Source organism: Salvia splendens, chromosome 15, assembly GCF_004379255.2.
Source record: "Salvia splendens isolate huo1 chromosome 15, SspV2, whole genome shotgun sequence".
NCBI lineage: Eukaryota > Viridiplantae > Streptophyta > Magnoliopsida > Lamiales > Lamiaceae > Salvia > Salvia splendens.
This window is the reverse complement of record NC_056046.1, coordinates 32,922,896-32,943,015: the sequence shown is the minus strand read 5'-3', so window position 1 is coordinate 32,943,015 and position 20,120 is coordinate 32,922,896. Positions and strand designations below refer to the sequence as shown.

Genomic DNA, 20,120 nt, shown 5'->3' with positions numbered 1-20,120 from the left:
CTTGCTTTTGGGGGTCGTCTGGCTCTGATTAAGAGCACCCTGGCCACCATCCCGCCACACATCTTACAGGTCATGAGCCCTCTGCTTGGATTTCTAGACGAGTTGGAGCAGATATAGGCTAGATACTTTTGGGGCACAGTTGGCGAGAAGAGGAAGCTGCACTAGATTTCTTGGAGACAGATTTGCTGCCTTTTGATGAGGGTCACTGGCGGAGGTCTTCTTTCCAGAGGGCTCCCGCCATGCATATTAGTTTTCTGGTTCCTTGTTTGATTGCTAGGTTTCTTTGGACGGAGAGGAACGGCTGCAAACATGGTGGTCGTCATTTTCATCATTCACATGTTATTTGGTAGGTCACTCATCACCTGCATATGTTTGCTTTGGCCAGCAAGCTTGCCCTGACTCATTGGAGGGGATGCGCGCCGTCGGTTGATTTCATGCCTTTCTCCCCCAGACAGCGTGTCTTGCGGTCGCTCATGGTCCTATGGCATCCCCCTGATGCACCTTGGGTGAAGCTGAACACAGACGGTGCCTTCTCTACATCGATACTGGAGGCAGGGAAGGGAGGATTGGTTCGTGGCTCTGATGGAGGCCTTTTGCGGGCCTTCTGTGCTCCGGTTGCTGCATCATCAAGCTTTGAAGCAGGGCTTTTGGCTCTGATTCGGGGTTTGGAGATGGCTATGGAGCTTTCTACTCACATTTGGATAGAGCTGGACTCTGCGGCTCTGGTTAGTTTGTTGTCATCTAGACATCGTGGCTCCGCAGATTTTAGACATCATATGGCTTTGATCAAGAGCATGACATCTCAGCGGCGGGTTCGCTTCTCACACATCTACAGAGAAGGGAACTGGTGTAGCACCCCGAAAATTTGTGACTTATATTATTTTATTGATGAGGATGTTGATTGGGAAATTCAATTATGAAATTTAATTTCTATGTGATTGAGTTAATTATGCGAAATTAGTTGTTGTGAGTTATGTGAGATAATGTGATTTAATTTCCAATGTGTGAATTAAATTAAGTGGGATCATGCATAATCATTCTAGCCATTTTATTGGAATTTTCGTCCACTCCTATTTATTGGAAATGATATTATCTTTCTTGGATTTAATTAATTGTTTTGGGATATTTTTCCAAATTAAATCCAAGCCAAATTATCCCTATGTTATTCTACATGATTTTCGACCCCTTATTCATTCCTTGAGAATTTTCGAATCCTCCTATTAATTAGGAGAAGGAATTATTTTGTAGATTTAATTGGTATCTTGTTTATTTCCTTCTTCGAATTAAGATCCAATTAAATCTTACCATATCTTGCCAAATCTTTCCTTATCCTATTGGAAAGAATGCTTGGATTCGTTAATGGATACTTTATGGTGTGTCTCTACGTTGATGATCTGTTAATCATGGGTAGTAACACCTAAGTGATTAACTATACGAAAACCATGTTAAAGAGAAACTTTGACATGAAGGATATGGGTCTAGCCGATGTGATTTTTGGAATGAAAAATTCTAATTCAAAGGAATCATCTTGACACGATCTCATTATATTGAGAGAGTACTAAAGAGATTCAATGCCTATGATGGCATCCCGGCTAAGACGCCTATAGAGCTCAATGTTCACTTGAGCAAGAACAAGGGCGAGCCCGCTGCATAAGAAAATTATGCACGGGGCATTGAGTGCATTATACATTTGACTAATTGCACTAGACTTGACATTGCTTGCATTGTGCACAAGTTGAAGAGCATTATGCATTTGACTAATTACATAAGCAATTCAAGCAAGGAGCATTGGAGAGCTCTTGTAAGAGTTTTGAGGTACTTGAAATATACTCAAAATCATGGGCTATAATTCTCGATATACCCCCGATACTTGAAGGGTACTGTGATGTGAACTGGATATCCGGTAACAAAGACTCACTTTGATCAAGTGGATATATCTTTACTATTGGGGGGATACTGTATCGTGGAAATCCACGAAACAGACATGTATAGCCCGATCAACCATGAAATCGGAATTCATAGCTTTAGATAAAGCTGCGGAAGAAGCCGAATGGCTTAAAAACTTCCTTGAAGATATTCCATGTTGGTCAAAGCCTGTGCCTCCAGTGTTAATTCACTATGATAGCCAAGCCGCTATTGGGAGGGCAAACAGTGGCTTGTACAATAGTAAGTCTCGACACATTCGTCTACAACATAATACCGTGAGACATTTGATCACAACAGAGGTGATTACAATTGACTACGTGAAGTCAATTGATAACCTAATGGATCCGCTAACCAAAGGGTTAAATCGTGATCATATGAATAAATTGCTAGAGGGAATGGGTATGAAATCCAGAAACTAAAGAATTGTCATAGTGGTAACCCAACCATGATGACTGGAGATCCCAATAACTTGGTTCAATGGGTAAACTAACCTATGAGAGTTCGTGTGAAACACTCATCTACATCTATTCCCTAGAGAGCAACAGAGTGTTGAAAAACTTGCCTAGTGGTGAGGTTAAGTCTATGACTTTTAATGATCCCTAAAAGGATCTCGTTGAGATGAAGTTCTCAAGGAGACAAAGTATGGAAAGATACTTAACGAGGAATCACCTATGTAAGTGTGAAGTGGGGCCGCTTCAAACAACACACTTATGAATCCAAAGTTGTGTCCAAGGCATGAAATGGACACAAAATGTGAGAACGGATGAGGTTGAGGTGTTTAAGTGTTAACATCATTGTCTCGTTGCACTCCGTGGAGGAATAGTTCAAAGCATCGCGCTACTAGTCTGCCTGTGTATCCGATGGTGTTGACTATGGATGGTTCAAAACCAAAAACTACCTATCCTTATGCTTACATACCTCTTGAGGGTTGAGCTTGTGTCTGCATACATATGCATTTGGCAATTTCCATTCTTGTGGGGGATTGTTGGAATCGTGCTTGGTCAAATGATTTTTGACTAATAATAAATGTTACAAGACATTTAATTTTGCGAAATTAAATGCAATAACGTCGATTTACGTTCCGAGTAGATGACCATAGTATATTCATTTTCTCAAATCCGATTCCCGGTGAGTGAGAAATAATATATGAAAGTTGGGCACAATAAAGCTAGATTTGAGCTATGTGAAAAGACTAAGGGATTAATTAACTAGGTGTTAATTATCCCACATCGGGGATGATAAACTTCTTTGATGAAGTATTTAATCAGATGAATATGATAAACTTCTTTGATGAAGTATTTAATCAGATGAATTATCATGTGTAATAATTATCGTGGAATAAGACGGGTGACAGAGCCCACACGCGCGTACACGCGCGAGCCGCGCACCGCGCACCGTGACCCGTGTCCCGTGACCCTGTCCCGTGACACGTGTCCCTGTCCCGTGCCCCGTGCACCGGGCGCCGGGTGCGTGGTGCCTTGTGCCTTGTGCCTTGGACCTTCGACCTTGGATCTTGGCAATTGGTCTTTGGGTGGTCTTTGGGCTGTTCTTTGGAGCTGGTCGTTGAGCGTGGTTCGAGCTCCCACTTGTTCTTTTTAGACCACCCCAAACTCCACGCTATCCCCGACGGGTCCTGGTCCACGTCATGGTCCCGCTGGACCCCGGTGCATGACGGGAGACAAAAGGTTCCCTCTGGACCCCGATGCACAACGGGAGACAAAAGGTCCCCGCTGGACCCCGACGCGTAACGGGAGACAAAAGGTCCCCGATGGACCCCGACGGTCGATGGTGTATCCCGTCGTGTAGCATGTCCAGGTGCGTCGTGTTTCTTCAGCTCCCACTGGTTAGTGCACCAGTCAATAACCCCCGTCGGTTACAGTCAAGCCATCATGGCACACATAATGGTTGTTGACTCCATCAATGCCCCTGCGGGTGGACTTGGCCTATAAATAGGCAGTCACTCCATGCATTGCATATGTTTTTCAACACAGAACACAAGCATGTCATTTGCATAGCTCTCTCCCTCTCTCTGCATTGTCTTCCCGTCGAAGCTCTGCCCTCGCCATCATCTAGTTCGCCGGAGCTTGTTCCTTCTGCGGTGCTGCAACGAACAAGACAAAGCCGTTTTATCTTTGGGAACGACACGCCAAATCGAGAGCACTACCAGGGCGTATCTCGTATTACGGAAAGAAGACTCCTCAACTCGGCTTACATCTTTACGAGCATAATTAAACAAATATTTGCCAATCATATAAAAATCTTGCCATATTAGAGAAACACAAGGCTTTAATAATTTGTGTTTAATCCCACAAGTTCATAAGCATAATTAAAGCCGGATTAATTAATTAAGGATGATAATTGGCTTTGTCTGAGGCGGCGCCTTGGTCGGAGAAACTTTTGGAGATGTTGCGTGAGTATGAGAGGGATGTTGGGTGATTGATTGCATGATATACATGGAGCTTAATCGAGCTCATTGTGTGACTGTTGGAAGAGGTTTTAAATAGAAGAATCTGAGCCGTTCTTTTCATGTTTAGTTAGCTGATAAATACTAGCCGTTGGATTGGATTCGGTTAGGTGTGAAATGTTAGTTGAAGTTGTATACATATACAACACGTGTGTATCTTCTTGTATTCTGTATTCCCATTCAATTGAATAAAAATTTCCCTTTCCAAATACGAGCTCTCAAGATCATCATCTTTCAATTCGCGTTCTCCACAATAACATTTACAATTGGCGCCGTCTGTGGGAACTATTGTAGTTTTCCCCAAAGTTCCAAGATGAGAATCGGAGTGAGGTTTTCAATCGCGATTCTTAAAGATGGCAGCTCGACTTGAAGCTGAGAAATTCACCGGCACCAACAATTTCGGGTTATGGAGAATGAAAATGCGAGCAATGTTGACGCAGCAAGGGCTCGCATCGGCTTTGGAAACGAAGCAGACAGATCCGAAGGAAAAAGGGGTTCTCGATGAGAAGGCTTTATTAAAGCAAGCCGAGATCGAAGCCAAGGCTCACAGCACGATTGTATTGTGCCTCGCCGATAAAGTGTTGCGGGAGGTGGCGAAGGAGACAACGGCTGCGGGCATTCTTGCCAGGTTAGAGGATCTTTATCTCACGAAATCTTTGGCCAACCGGTTGTATATGAAGCGTAGGTTGTATTCGTATAAATTCTTGGAGAATAGAGGGGTGTTAGAACAGCTAGAAGAATTTAATAAATCGGTAGATGATCTGGAAAATATTGATGCAACTATAGGAGATGAGGATAAGGCTATTCTGTTATTAAATGCTCTTCCTAGGTCTTTTGATCAATTGCGTGATGCATTATTGTATGGGAGAGATAAGGCGATTACTTTTGTGGAAGTTCAAACCGCTGTGAGAGCTAAGGAACTTCACAAAGAGGGAATAAGCAGTGAAGCTGGATCATCTATTGCAGAGAGTCTGAACATTAGGAAGCATAAGTTCAAGAAACCCTTCAAGAAGGATCATGATGGTTCGAAATCTTTCCAGAATGGCCAGAAGGAAAGCAGGTCCTGCCATTGGTGCAAGAAACCTGGACATCTCAAGAAAGATTGCTTTGCTTGGAAGAAGAAGCAAGCACAAACTGGTGAGAAGCTGGTTAATGCCACTGATGGTGAAAATGAGATGGATGAAGATCAGATTCTTAATGTGATGGAGGATGGGATTGGTGGTTCTTGGATTATGGATTCAGGCTGTAGCTTCCACATGAGCTCCAATTTGATATGGTTTCAAGAGTTGAGTGAAAGCACTGGGTCAGTTATATTGGGCAACAATCAAGTTTGTCAAGTAAGAGGAATTGGCTCTGTGAAGTTAAAAATGAAGAGTGGCTGTGTGATAACCCTTACTGATGTAAGATATATTCCTCAAGTAAAGAGGAATTTAATATCCCTTGGACTTCTTGAAAGGAAGGGATGTAAATTTGGTTCATCTGATGGAAGGATGACTGTCAGTAAGGGATGAAAGACAATTATGGAGGCTGACAGAAAGGGCAGTTTGTATTACCTGCTAGCCGAAGTGCAGATCTCCACTGATCAGATAAACTCAGTAGTCTCAGATGAGAGGCTATGGCATATGAGGCTTGGTCACCCTGCTCAAGGGAGTTTGAAGGAGTTGGTCAGGAAAGGAGCAGTGCAGACTCAGATTGATAAGCAACAACTCAAGTGTGAAGAGTGTGTGCTGGGAAAATCTAAGAAACAGTCATTTCCAAAGGGAAGACATCTATCTACTCAGCCGCTGGATTATGCTCATAGTGACCTTTGGGGGCCTGCTCAAGTGAACTCTATAGGTGGTGGCAGATACTACGTGACCATTATTGATGATTTCTCACGAAAGATATGGATCTTTATACTAAAGGAAAAATCAGAAGCTTTCAAGAAGTTCTCTACTTGGTGTTCTGAAGTTGAACTTGAGAAAGGCTTGGTACTGAAGTGTCTCCGGACAGATAATGGCTTGGAGTATTTGTTGAAGGAGTTTGATGATTACTGCAAGAATAAGGGCATCAAACGCCACAGAACTGTCCCTATGAACCCACAACAAAATGGTGTGGCAGAACGAGCAAATAGAACAATTGTGGAACGAGTAAGATGCATGCTACTTTCTGCTGGTCTAGAGAGAAAGTTCTGGGCCGAGGCTGCCTCCACAGCTGTTAAACTGCTTAATATGTGCCCAGCATCAAGTATTGAAGGTGACATTCCTGATTACAGATGGCATGGAGCCCTTGGTGATTATTCCAGATTGAGAATTTTTGGCTGCAAAGCCTATGCTCACGTGAGGCAGGGGAAACTGGAAGCAAGAGCAAGGAGATGTATCATGCTGGGTTACCAAAGTGGGGTGAAAGGGTATAGATTATGGTGCACAGAGCCTAGAGAAGCAAGGATTATCATTAGCAGAGATGTAGTATTCTGGGAATCTGAGATGCCATTCTCAAATAAAAGGTCTGAAACTGATCAAAGGATGATGGTTACTGATCTTGAGGTGGAGCCAGTAGAGGCCCCACCTGAGGCTGAGGATGCTGACAAAGACCAAGGATTTGATGTTGGTCCAGAAGAATCAGCAACTGGTTCAGATGTTTTGAAGGATTATCAACTTGCAAGGGACCGAGTTAGAAGGAAGAATGTCAAGATGCCCTCAAGATTTTCTGATTCAAAGATGTTATTCTATGCTCTCTGTGTTGCTGAGGAGGTGGAGTATAGTGAGCCAGCTTCTTACAGAGAGGCAATTCAATCTCCTGAATCTGATAGATGGATGCTAGCTATGGTGGAGGAAATGAATCTCTACTCAAGAATGGCACTTGGATACTTGTAGACAAGGTGGAGGGTAGAAAGATTGTTAGTTGCAAGTGGATTTATAAAAAGAAGCTTGAATCAGTGGCTGATTGTGATCACATCAGATTCAAGGCCCGTTTGGTTGCAAGAGGATTCACACAAGAGGCTGGTGTGGACTTCAACGAGGTGTTTTCTCCAGTTGTAAAACATACCTCTATTAGGATTTTGCTTGCTGTGGTTGCCAAGAAGGACTGGGAAATGGAGCAGTTAGATGTCAAAACCGCCTTCTTGCATGGTGAGCTAGAAGAAACCATATATATGGCTCAGCCTGAGGGTTTTATCAGTACAGGAGATGAGGGAAAAGTTTGCTTGCTTAAGAGAAGCATCTATGGCTTGAAACAAGCAAGTAGACAATGGCACAAGAGATTTGATGATCACATGCTCACTTGTGGCTTCAAGAAATCTCTATATGATGAATGTGTATATATCAAGAGCAAGGATGGAGTACCTGTTGCTTACCTTCTACTCTATGTAGATGATATGTTGCTAGCTGGAGCATGTAAGAAAGAATTACAGCTGGTGAAGGATGACTTGACTGCAGCCTTTGATATGAAGGACTTGGGTCCAGCCAAAAGAATCTTGGGTATGAACATAGTTAGGGATAGAAAGAGGAGGCTAATATGGCTGAATCAACAGGATTATGTTCAGAGGCTCTTGAGGAAGTTCAAGATGGACAATGTCAAGGAAGCTGCAACCCCACTGGCTCAACATTTCAAGCTGTCAGTGCAGCAGATACCAGAGACAGAAGCAGAGGCAATTGAAATGCAGAAGATTCCTTTTGCTAACATAGTTGGGAGCATCATGTATGCTATGATATCAACAAGGCCAGATGTGGCTCATGCTATAAGTGTGATCAGCAGGTATATGACCAACCATGGAAGAGATCACTGGAAGGCACTTAAATGGCTAATGAGGTATCTGAAAGGAGCTGAGGGTATTGGTATATTGTTCAGGGGTGATGATGAGTACAAGGGTGATGTGATAGTTGGTTATTGTGATTCTGATTTTGCGGGAAACATTGACAACAGGAGATCACAAACCGGGTACTTGTTCACTATGTTTGGAGCAGCTATAAGCTGGAAATCGAGTCTTCAAAGTGTAGTTGCATTGTCAACTACAGAGGCTGAATTTATGGCTTTGACAGCAGCCGTGAAAGAAAGCTACTGGTTGAAGGGAATAGCTACTGATTTTGGCTTCAAACAACAAGCTATTTCGATAGGTTGTGACAACAATAGTGCATTGTGTTTGGCAAAGCACAAGGTGTATCATGAGAGGAGTAAACATATCGACGTACGTTTACACTTCATCAGAGAAGGCATAGAGAAGGGTGAAGTAAAGGTGTTTAAGGTGCACACCGATGACAATCCGGCTGATATGTTGACAAAGCCAATAAACCGAGACAAGTTTGAAAAATGCAAGTTCTTGGTGCGTATATGCAGGTTGAAGGAAGGTTGATAACATTCAATCAAGGTGGAGACTGTTGGGAGATTGATTGCATGATATACGTGGAGCTTAATCGAGCTCATTGTGTGACTGTTGGAAGAGGTTTTAAATAGAAGAATCTGAGCCGTTCTTTTCATGTTTAGTTAGCTGATAAATACTAGCCGTTGGATTGGATTCGGTTAGGTGTGAAATGTTAGTTGAAGTTGTATACATATACAACACGTGTGTATCTTCTTGTATTCTGTATTCCCATTCAATTGAATAAAAATTTCCCTTTCCAAATACGAGCTCTCAAGATCATCATCTTTCAATTCGCGTTCTCCACAATAACATTTACAAGGGAGATATTCCGGCCACTGTCTGAGCAACAGGTCAGGTTCGGGCAATTTCTGCAACAAGCCGTCGGACATTTGGCGGCCGTGACTTGGTCCGTTGGTTAGTTCCTCAACTTTGACCTTTTTGTAACTTTTTTATGTTTTTACTTATAGTTCTCACAAAACACCTCAAACCTAAATGCATGAAACATACTCCCTCCGTCACACTCAAGATGTCCACTTTTCATTTTTAGTTTGTCTCACTCAATATGTCCACTTTCTATATATGGAAATAAATCCCTCTTTCCTCTCTCCTAATCAAAATATTCATCTAATTTTTTCTCTCTACTTACTCCATCTAATAACTCCTTCAAAAATCTTGTGTCACTCAAGAATGCGGATATCTTGAGTGGAACGGAGGGATTACACTTTATAACATAAATCACATGCATAACATTTAAAACAAGCTAAATTTAGGTCTTAAAACATGCAAAATTGATGTTTATCCCCATCCCAGATAACTCGAGTTGTGCACACTAAACCCTAAAGTTATCAGCGCTTATTAATTTTGGACCATTAATTTTTGGGATATAAGTGAAGCCATGAAGCTCAAATTACAAATCCCAGTTTTCAAATTTCAAACCTCTAAGAGCATTCATAATGGGAGCTTTAAATCCAGAGCCCATCTGAGAGCCTATCTTCAAATCCTTCTCCCACGACAACTGTCTATTAATCTACAATGAGAGTCCATCTCAGAGCCTATCCCATTCCCACATCAACATTATTTTCTTTTATTTTAATGGCCATGTCTAAATAATTTAAATTAAAATACGTAACAAATTAATTCTCTACTAATATTTTTCTCACACATAATTAATGATGAGGTATTTATAGAGGAAGAAATTTAATAAATTGATTTAAAAAATTAAAAAAAATTGGCCCCGGTACCCCACAATGGGGGCCTATCTTCGGGGCCGATGGAAAGGTGATGGGGGATCGGCTGAGGCGCTGGCTCGGGGGTGAGTGGAGATCGGCTTCCTCTCCACAATGGGAGACAATGGGAGGCGATGGGGTGGCCAATCGAGATCTGCCACCTTTGTGAATGCCCTAAGTCTCATCGCTATCGGCTACCATTGTAAATGCCTAGTCTCCTCACCCCACCCCTGACACTTGGGGAGAGTTATCGTAGAGTTATTTTGCCATTTTGGTACGTTTCATAGTAGTGGAGTCTTTATCTTTTTAGTAAAAGTCATTACATTTCTTCTCACTTACTTTACTCTCTTATTTTTTTCTCTCTTCATCTCTCTACATTTTTCATTTCTTACTTTATTCTTCCTTTACTCAACTCATTTAACATAATTTTTCTTAAATCGTTTGCAAAAAGAAAACGCCTTCACTAGTATGGAAGAGAGTAATTTATTTGTAGAATTGCAACATCGTCTCACATCGTCTCCTCATGTTTTTGTTTTATCAAAATTTTGTTCTCTTTTAAATAGTTTAATCGGTATTAGATTTGTAATCTTGAAAAATATTGATTTTTCGGATAAGTTAAACAAAAATCAACATATAGAAATTATGAAATTGATTATACATTTATCTTTGTTGAGACTATTGACTACTCCATATTATTCAATTAATTTAATATGGCAGGTAGTACTATAATATCCCCCTCCCCCCCTACATACTCCAATTAGTGTCTCATTTTGCCATTTTCGTCCGTCCATTCCACTTACTTTATTTTACTCGCATTTTAATACTCCCTCCGTCTTACAAGTATATGCACGCTTTCCTTTTTAATCCGTCCCACAAGAATATGCATTTGCTAAATTTGAAAACTCTTTTATCTCTAATGAGATGAGATCCATTCTCCTCTAATAATACTATAATTACTTTTTTTCTATTTGTCTCTTACTTTACCAATTGTGCATTAAAACACATGCCCAACCAAAAGTGCATATTCTTGTGGACCGAGAGAGTATAAAACTAATAATACTCCCTTCATCTCATAATAGATGTCACACTTTCCTTTTTAGTTTGCCTCACAAAAGATGTCACACTTTCTTTTTTAGAAAAGTTCCCTCTCACATTAATATAAATATACTATTTTATTTCTCCACCTAAAACACAAAACAACATCTCCTAAAATCCCGTATCATTCCCCAAGTATGACATCTATTATGGGACGGAGGAAGTATATAAAAGTAGGATTCATATTCCACTAACATTTTCCATTCACTTTCTACTATATTTCTTAAAACTCATGCCGGTCAAAATCTACCTTGTATTGGTGGATGGAGGGAGTATTAGATAAAGAGATAGAGGAAGTACTATTTTCTCGGATATATTTCTTTTTTTTGTTCATATATATTTATATTTGTTGTGCTGCAAGATTAATGGAGTAGAAGTGTGAAATTTCACCGCTTTTGTAGAAAATATGAGTAGAAGACATGAAAGTTCTTGTTCATACACGAGTAGAGACAAGTAACAAGTACTCCCCTGTTGTTGGAGATTACAGAATATCATGCAATCAATAAGGGAATCACACCAAATCAGGAGAAGATTGAACGAGATATTTAGACTACAAATTAGGGAGATTTGATTGTGGAAAATCTTACCATGTATAATAATCCCTAGGTCTATATATGATGTACTAATTCATTGTGAATAATATAACACAAATTACCCAATTCTACATGGCATCCGAGCAGGTTAGGCTCAGAAAATTATCATCATAGCCCAGGAACATACCTTTCTCGACCAAATTGGCGAGAACACCAAATCTGCCCAAACCTGAAACCTGGAAAATGGCAGAAGACAAGCCAGAAAAACCCCAAACCGAAATAGCCGAGAAGATTAGATCAAGCAAGAGTGTTACCATAGCCTTCAAGTTGAACGGCTCAAATTATTCACTATGGGCACGATTGATGAAGGTGTCCATTGGCGGCCGAGGAGTCTACCGCCATATTTCCGGAGTACCAGCCCCACCAAAACCAGGCGAAATCGGGTTCACCGATTGGGAGGAAATAGACTTAATAGTCTTTTCCTGGATTATCGATAACATGGAGACTAATCTCATAGCGGACTTCGCGCATCATCAGACAGCAAAATCGCTATGGGATACACTCGCGGTAACATTCGCGAGCTCATCGGATTCGTATCTGATATACGATCTGAGGGACAAAGCAAGCAGGATAGTGCAAGGGGACTCAACGCTGGAGGCATACTGGAGCCGACTACACGGCTTATGGATCGACATCGATCGATGCTCGCATAAAACAGTAAATTGTTGCGATAAGGGAGTAGAGCAATACAGAGAAATCAAATCAGAACTGAGGCTGTTTAAATTCCTCACCGGGCTCAATGAGAAATACGATTGGATCCGACGCGAAATCCTCAAGGAAGAACCCTACCCCTCAGCCGACGTCGCGTACGGATGGGTGAAACGGGAGGCAGCTCGACTTAAAGTCATGTCACCGGCGTCCGATTCAATCTCCGTCGCGGTCGGAAACGAGACATCATCGGGGGGAGTCGGATTCGGATTCGGAGCTCGAGAGTACCGCCCACCACAGCCACAGAATCGGGGTCAGCCACCTCCGTCGCGCTCCGCCGCCAACAGCCGCCGGGGAAACGGCAAACCGGACAAATCCAAGCTCTGGTGTTCGCACTGTGGAATGCATAAACACACAAAGGAGACGTGCTTCCAATTGGTGGGATACCCAGAGTGGTGGGAAGAGGAAAAATCCGGAAAAGCGAAAATCGCGATTGGAACTGAAGGCGGAGGGAGAAATCAGAACGAAGGAGGCCGAGAAACGACTGGGTTCCAGGAGAAAGGACCGGCTAATAGCGGTCTCCCAACCGACGGCGGCAGGCGCGGCGACGGTGTTGGTGGGGCGAAGACGGCAGAAGCCATGGTGGCTTCGCTCAGGTTGGACGGAGGCGGAGAAGCAGGTAAAGGGTTAGGGGTCGGCTGCCCTAACCCTAATAATCCTCATTTTTCAATTAAGCCCAAATATTTTGGATATTCAGAAAAAAGACCCCATTTCCATAAGTGTTATCAAACCAGCCCCCAAGTTACGAATAATTACAGATCCAGCCACCAAATTATTGATAAGTGCAGAACCGACCCTATTATTTGCAGAAATTCATTTGCACCCCTAGAAAATTTATCATATGCTTTTGAGGCCCAGGATTGTGATACTATTAATGATACGGGGTGGATTTTCGACTGTGGGGCTACCGACACGATGTCATACGATAGAAATGATTTTTTAGAAATCCATAAAACCCCTAAGTCGCACATAAAAACAGCGAGTGGGGGAGTAACACCAGTAGAAGGGGCGGGAACCATAGAAATTTTTCCTAATGTTCTTATCCCTAACTGCCTCTATGTGCCTAAATTATCTCAGAAGTTGATGTCAATTAGTCATGTGACGAGGAATTTGAACTGCTCTCTGCTGATGCACCCAAACTTTTGTATGTTACAGGATATCCGGACGGGGAAGATTATTGGACGTGGCACTGAGCGTCGCGGACTATACTTTGTGGATGAGATTGCTCGACGAGATGGTGCGGCGATGCTTGCTCACGGATCCACTAATCAAGATACTTGGCTCTGGCACCGTCGGATGGGCCATACCTCTCCGGGTTATTTAAAATCCTTATTTCCTAAACTTTTTGTTCCCAAAGATTTTTCTTGTGAAGCATGTGTTTTGGCCAAGAGCCATCGAAACTCTTTTAAACCAAATGATACACGTGTTGACACTGTTTTTTCCCTGATTCACTCCGATGTGTGGGGCCCAGCGCCTATAGGAACGGTTTTTGGTTTTAAATACTTTGTGATATTTGTTGATGATTGCAGTAGAACTACTTGGGTGTATTTCATGAAACATAAATCCGAAGTATATGATAAATTCGTCCTATTTTATAAAATGATTCAAACCCAATTTCAGGCTTCTGTAAAAATCTTAAGATCCGATAATGGGGGGGAATTCCTAAACAGTTCTATGACAAATTTTTTCGCTGAAAATGGGTTAGTTCACCAAACTTCCTGTTCCCACACACCAGAACAAAATGGGGTAGCCGAACGGAAAAATAGGATAATTCTTGAAATGACCCGAGCCCTCCTATTCGACTCAAAAGTTCCTCCTTCTTTTTGGCCTGAGGCAGTTGCTACCTCCGTCTACCTTCTAAATCGACTACCCACTAAAACACTATATCGAAAAACACCCCTAGATCACCTTTCTACCTTAACAAAAATTCCCTCAGCCTTATCCTTACCACCTAAAACCTTTGGCTGTTCTGTCTATGTCCATGTTCCCAAACACGAACGCAACAAATTTTCCCCGTGTGCAATTAAGTGCGTTTTTTTGGGGTATGGGATCAACCAGAAGGGCTATAGATGTTATGACCCCAAAACCAAACGAGTGATTACCACCATGAATTGTAACTTTCTTGAAACCGAATTTTTTTACCACCTTGGGACTCAGGGGGAGAGTGAAAGACAGGGGGAGACCCACGAAAATGACTCCCTTCGGTGGTATGTGCCAAGTAACTTTGATTCGGACCCAACAGAACAAGCTGGCACTGTTCCTGAGCCGATCCCGTCTGCTGAGACCATAGTCCCGACGCTTCCGCCGCGATCCTCTGATCAAACCGTAACGGAATCCGAGGTAATATCTAGTCCGACTCATGAAAATTCAAATTCTATTCCGGACTCACCAAGTGCAGAAGTCGAAGAGGAAGAGGATACCTCTATTGACCAGGACACAGGACAATATATACTCCCTCCAAGAAGTACAAGAGGAATTCCACCCAAGAGATACTCCCCGGAACGAATAGGGACGAGAAGCAGATATTCGGTGGCCAACTTTGCTGAAGCCAACGTGTCCAAAATGGCAAGGGCGTTCCATACAGCACTATGCGAGGAAGAGATTCCAAGGACATTTGAAGAAGCCTTCAAAAGCAAGGAGTGGAGAGAGGCAATGCTCGTTGAGATGAAAGCACTAAAACGAAATGGAACTTGGGAAGTGAGCCCGTTGCCCGTTGGGAAACATACAGTGGGGTGCAGGTGGGTCTTTACAATTAAGCGGAGACCAGATGGGAGTATCGAGCGATACAAGGCTCGATTAGTGGCGAAGGGGTATACGCAGACTCAAGGAGTGGATTATTCAGAGACGTTCTCTCCAGTAGCCAAGATGAACACAGTAAGAGTTCTACTATCCATTGCAGCAAACAGAGACTGGCCACTTCATCAGTATGACGTCACCAATGCCTTCCTCCATGGTGAATTAAAGGATCCAATCTACATGGAGGCCCCGCCGGGCTTCGAAGAGGAATTCGGCCAGAACCAGGTGTGCAAGTTGAAGAAAACCTTGTACGGATTAAAGCAGTCCCCGAGAGCTTGGTTCGGAAGATTCACAGATGTGATGAAACGATACGGCTATCAACAGAGTAACTCAGATCATACATTGTTCATCAAGCGAAGAGGAGAAAAGATCACTTGTCTGATAATTTACGTGGACGACATGATTATTACAGGGGATGATTTAGAAGAGATAAACGACCTCAAGGGGCATCTAGCTACAGAATTCGAGATGAAGAATCTTGGAGATCTAAAATACTTTCTTGGGATCGAGGTACTGAGATCCAGAAAAGGCATCTTCATCAGTCAACGGAAGTACGTTCTCGATCTCTTGACAGAGATAGGAATGCTTGAGTGCAAGCCAGCAGATACTCCCATGGTGCAGAATCACGGCCTTCAGATAATCAAAGCAGCAGCGTCGACTGATCGGGGAAGATACCAGAGACTAGTGGGAAAACTCATCTACCTCTCTCACACTCGGCCTGACATTGCATATGCAGTAGGAGTGCTTAGTCAGTTTATGCATAATCCACAGGAGGAGCATTGGGAGGCAGCACTCCGAGTAGTGCGATATCTAAAGGGGACCACCGGACACGGAATACTGTTCCGGAAAAATGGACATCTCGACATCCATGGATACACTGATGCAGATTGGGCAGGGAATCCAATTGATAGGCGATCCACAGGAGGATACTTCACCTTTGTGGGAGGAAATTTGGTCACTTGGAGGAGTAAAAAGCAGAAGGTTGTGGCCCTGTCAAGCGCAGAAGCTGAATTCCGAGGTATTAAAAGTGGTCTTACTGAAATTCTTTGGCTTAGGAGGGTGATGAAGGAGTTAAATCTTGAATCACAAAAGACTTGTAAACTTCTATGTGATAACAAGGCGGCGATCAGTATTTCAGAGAACCCAGTACAGCACGACAGAACCAAACACGTCGAGATCGACCGACATTTCATAAAAGAAAATCTTGAGGAGAAGATTGTCGAGATTCCATATGTAAAGTCCGAAGATCAATTGGCAGACATCTTAACCAAGGCCGTATCTGCAAAGAACTTTCACGAAGTTCTGGGCAAGTTAAGTTTCGGAGATCCCGTAACTTAACTTGAGGGGGAGTGTTGGAGATTACAGAATATCATGCAATCAATAAGGGAATCACACCAAATCAGGAGAAGATTGAACGAGATATTTAGACTACAAATTAGGGAGATTTGATTGTGGAAAATCTTACCATGTATAATAATCCCTAGGTCTATATATGATGTACTAATTCATTGTGAATAATATAACACAAATTACCCAATTCTACACCTGTCACTTTAAAAATGAAACATTTTCTTTTTTGATTATCTCATTAAAAATGAAACGTTTTCTAAAATGGAAACAACATTATCTCTATTTTTTCATCTCTTACTTTGTTTTCTCCTCATTAACTCACAAAACAGCACTACACAAAATCTCGTGTCGAAAAGCAAATATTTCATTTTTAATAGGACGGAGGGAGTATATAACATTGCACAAAATCTTGAAAAGATGGTAATATCGGTTTCATTTCCGATCAACTTTCAACTTATTTAATAATTCAGTGGGTCAATAGAGCTGTCTTGTGGCCAATAAGAGAATTCAATTTAATTAAAAAAATGATACTTACAATGAATAAAGTCGAGTTCAGCTCAATTTGAAGGAAGTATGGTAATTTTCTTCAGTTTTCATCCCACATTTCTCGGCTGCTAGTGTACAATGCCGGATTGCGACATTTTGCAAACTCTACACACCATAGACGAAGAAGAAGCCGAATGCCGATCCAAGAAACATCGCATAACTCCAACTTCGCCTGCATGATGAACAACCTGCAACAAAATTAATACAATAACATTAGTGCAAAGCTCAATTTGGTCGCAGCAAATCTGGTACAAGTACGAAGACCAATGAACTAATGGCATAATTCCACAAGAATTCTAATAGGCGTCGAGTATGGTAGGGCTGAAAAGCATCGTTCGAAGAAAATATTTACCTAGTTGAAGTTGGAGGTAGTTGTTGCGTACGTTCCACTCAAAATCCCAGTGTTTCATGTCATTTTTAAGTGTCCAGTAAGCCCATCCGAACGAAGCAACATTGTACACCTCTAACTGGGCTCGTCCAAAATCTTGGTAATCGGTTTGGGATCCATTCACGTTCCACTCGTTCACCCATTCCCCTGCATTCTTGTACATATCAATTATCTGGAAATGAATGAGCCATGTTGTACACAACTTCCCGAGAAAGAAAAATAATAATTCAAGATACTGGCGTAAGAACAAGGGACTCATCGATGAAAACAAGCGGTCCATTTGCACCATTCAGAGACTGTAACTGTGTTCCCCTACTCTTGTATATATACTGAATGTTATCTATAGAGCTCATGTTGGCAAAAAAAGCGTCGAATAGATTGTAGTAATGCAAGTCTATTACGGTATTTGTATCGCCTATGTTAGCCTGGTAGAGCTCCAATGGATCGGCATTGCTAATTCTTTGGCAAAATATGACATAAGCAGCGGATGAGTATTTCCTAACAATCTTGTATCTTTGTTTATAATATGAAGTTAGGGTGTCAAGTGGAACCAGGCAGCAGATGGCTCATTAATATCTCGATCCCCAGCAACGAAGGATGCTGAGCATACCTGCAATCAATTGAACAAAATAAGCATTATAGAGCTGCTCTACTCAGAATTGGCAAAACGCACTACCTTCCAATTAGTACCAAATATTTAAAAATGGAGCAAACTTAAAAAATAATTAGTTCATTGAGAAACAACACAAAGGCTTCTATATAATGGACATGTCTGAAAAGTAACCTTAAGCACGAAAAGGAGCATGAGAAAACAAGGAGATTGATCTAACAAGGTAAAACAGTGAATATCCGACATACATAAAACACACCCGCTCATACTTTGTGTGGCTGGATGATATGCAAGCTTATAACAGCTCCGATGTTGATCAATCAAATGATTAATTGATCAATTCATAACACATCACATGAGAATGGATATAAGGGGTCTATTTTCACAAACTAGAAGTGACTAAAACATGAGCTTCCTGTAGAATTGCAGTGTGTATGACCATTGTACCTCGAAGCGAGAAAATCTATTGCATTTAGACTTTGTGAGATGTAATCAGATGATGTGGGCTATCCTGTCGTCCCATCTCTACTAGAACTGTGTTCCATCCCATTCTGGGAGCCTGGTGCAGCATGAAGGTCTATTTACAGCAAAGTATTTGACAGGCGGAGCATGAGAATCGAGGGAACTTGAATAGTCTATTTACAGCAACGTATTTGATTTTAGGAAAGTTAGGCTTACTGTGCCCACGAAAAAGCATTATCGAGTGCTTGCAAACTTCCACCGATAAAAGGAGGTGGAGGATTGGGATAGTAAGCTATCCACCAGCCTACATGTATTCTCACAGTATTGATACCATGCCTTTAGAGAAAATTGAAATCTTCTACAGTGATAAAATTGCTCCTGTGATTCTGCAATGGCAAATGTATATATTGATGGTAGAAAGCATTCTAATTATTATCGAACAACTATGTGAGGCTCAAGTGCCATCCTCCCATGACAAGTTCAAGATGTCCAAACAAGTTATTACTAGCATGATTATGGTTTGAAATTCTGTCGTTTTCATACAAACTAACTTGAATGATAGTGACAGAATTATTATAAAAGATCCAGAGCCAGCTGTGGTTATATCCCGTACGAACAGCAATCAGACGACTATACATGGAAAATATGATACCTGTAAATGCATTCCAGTCTTGAGTTTGATGTGAATTTGGTTGTTATTTCTTTCCAAGTAAAAGGTTTCGGTATCAGACGGTAACTCTGCTGCAGCAGTAACGTTGTCCCCATCACCACCATAGGTCAGAAACTGGCCACCAGAAGTACAGAATTGGAAGATTGACTCGGATACTCTCCATAACTGATGAGAAACAAACTAATTAACTACATAAATTGCATCTTAAACCAGTTCAACATCTTTGCAATGATGCTATGAGAAATAAAAATCACTCCTCATGAGTTAAGATCTGTTTCAATTCAAATTATGGATTAATTACTATTTCAATTTCACAAATTTACAAACGAGAAATGTCATGTTCAATGCTCACAACAGGTTTCAATAATCAAAATGGCAAGAAATCCTTTGTAGGCCTAACCCGAAATGTCTCCCAAGCAAGAGGAACGTCTCTGTCAACCGCGACAGCCCCTCCGCCACCATTGTCAGCAGAAACATATTTTTTCCCACTCACTGACTTTAGTTGGACCTCTGTTCCATCCTAAAATTCATCAACCACAATGTTTTAACAGGTATGTAAACTCAACACATCACACACACACACAAAAACTGTTACGGAGTAAAGACTACCCACACAAAGAAGCACGAGATGTGCTGAATATACTGGAATAAAGGAAAAGGAACGGAGATTATTATTGCTGGAAATATGGAAGAACTAGAAAACAATCCTCGCGAGGAGGCCCTACGACAAAAGTCGTCCAATTGTGATCACGTCCAGAGATGCATTCTCTCTGCCCGTTCTCTCTATTTATAGACTTCTATCTCAGCTACTTGAAATTCAAAATACAAGAAAATAGGAACTAACTTAACAACCTAACAACCTGAGAAATTGATGCTAACAAATTAATTTGAAATCTTCTCTCTTGCTGTTGCTACTTAGTCGGCCATATCACTTCTCTTTCTCCCCT

At 41.7% G+C, this 20,120-nt stretch overlaps 1 long non-coding RNA gene across 1 annotated transcript; it reads right to left on the bottom strand.

Moving 5' to 3' along the window:
• Positions 1–16,923: 16,923 nt before the first annotated feature.
• On the bottom strand, positions 16,924–19,147 carry LOC121766484. Its single transcript, XR_006042991.1, has 3 exons — positions 18,489–19,147; positions 17,396–18,041; positions 16,924–17,231 (listed from the first exon to the last, which is right to left on the bottom strand). It is a non-coding gene; the product is annotated as an uncharacterized LOC121766484 (long non-coding RNA).
• Positions 19,148–20,120: the final 973 nt, after the last annotated feature.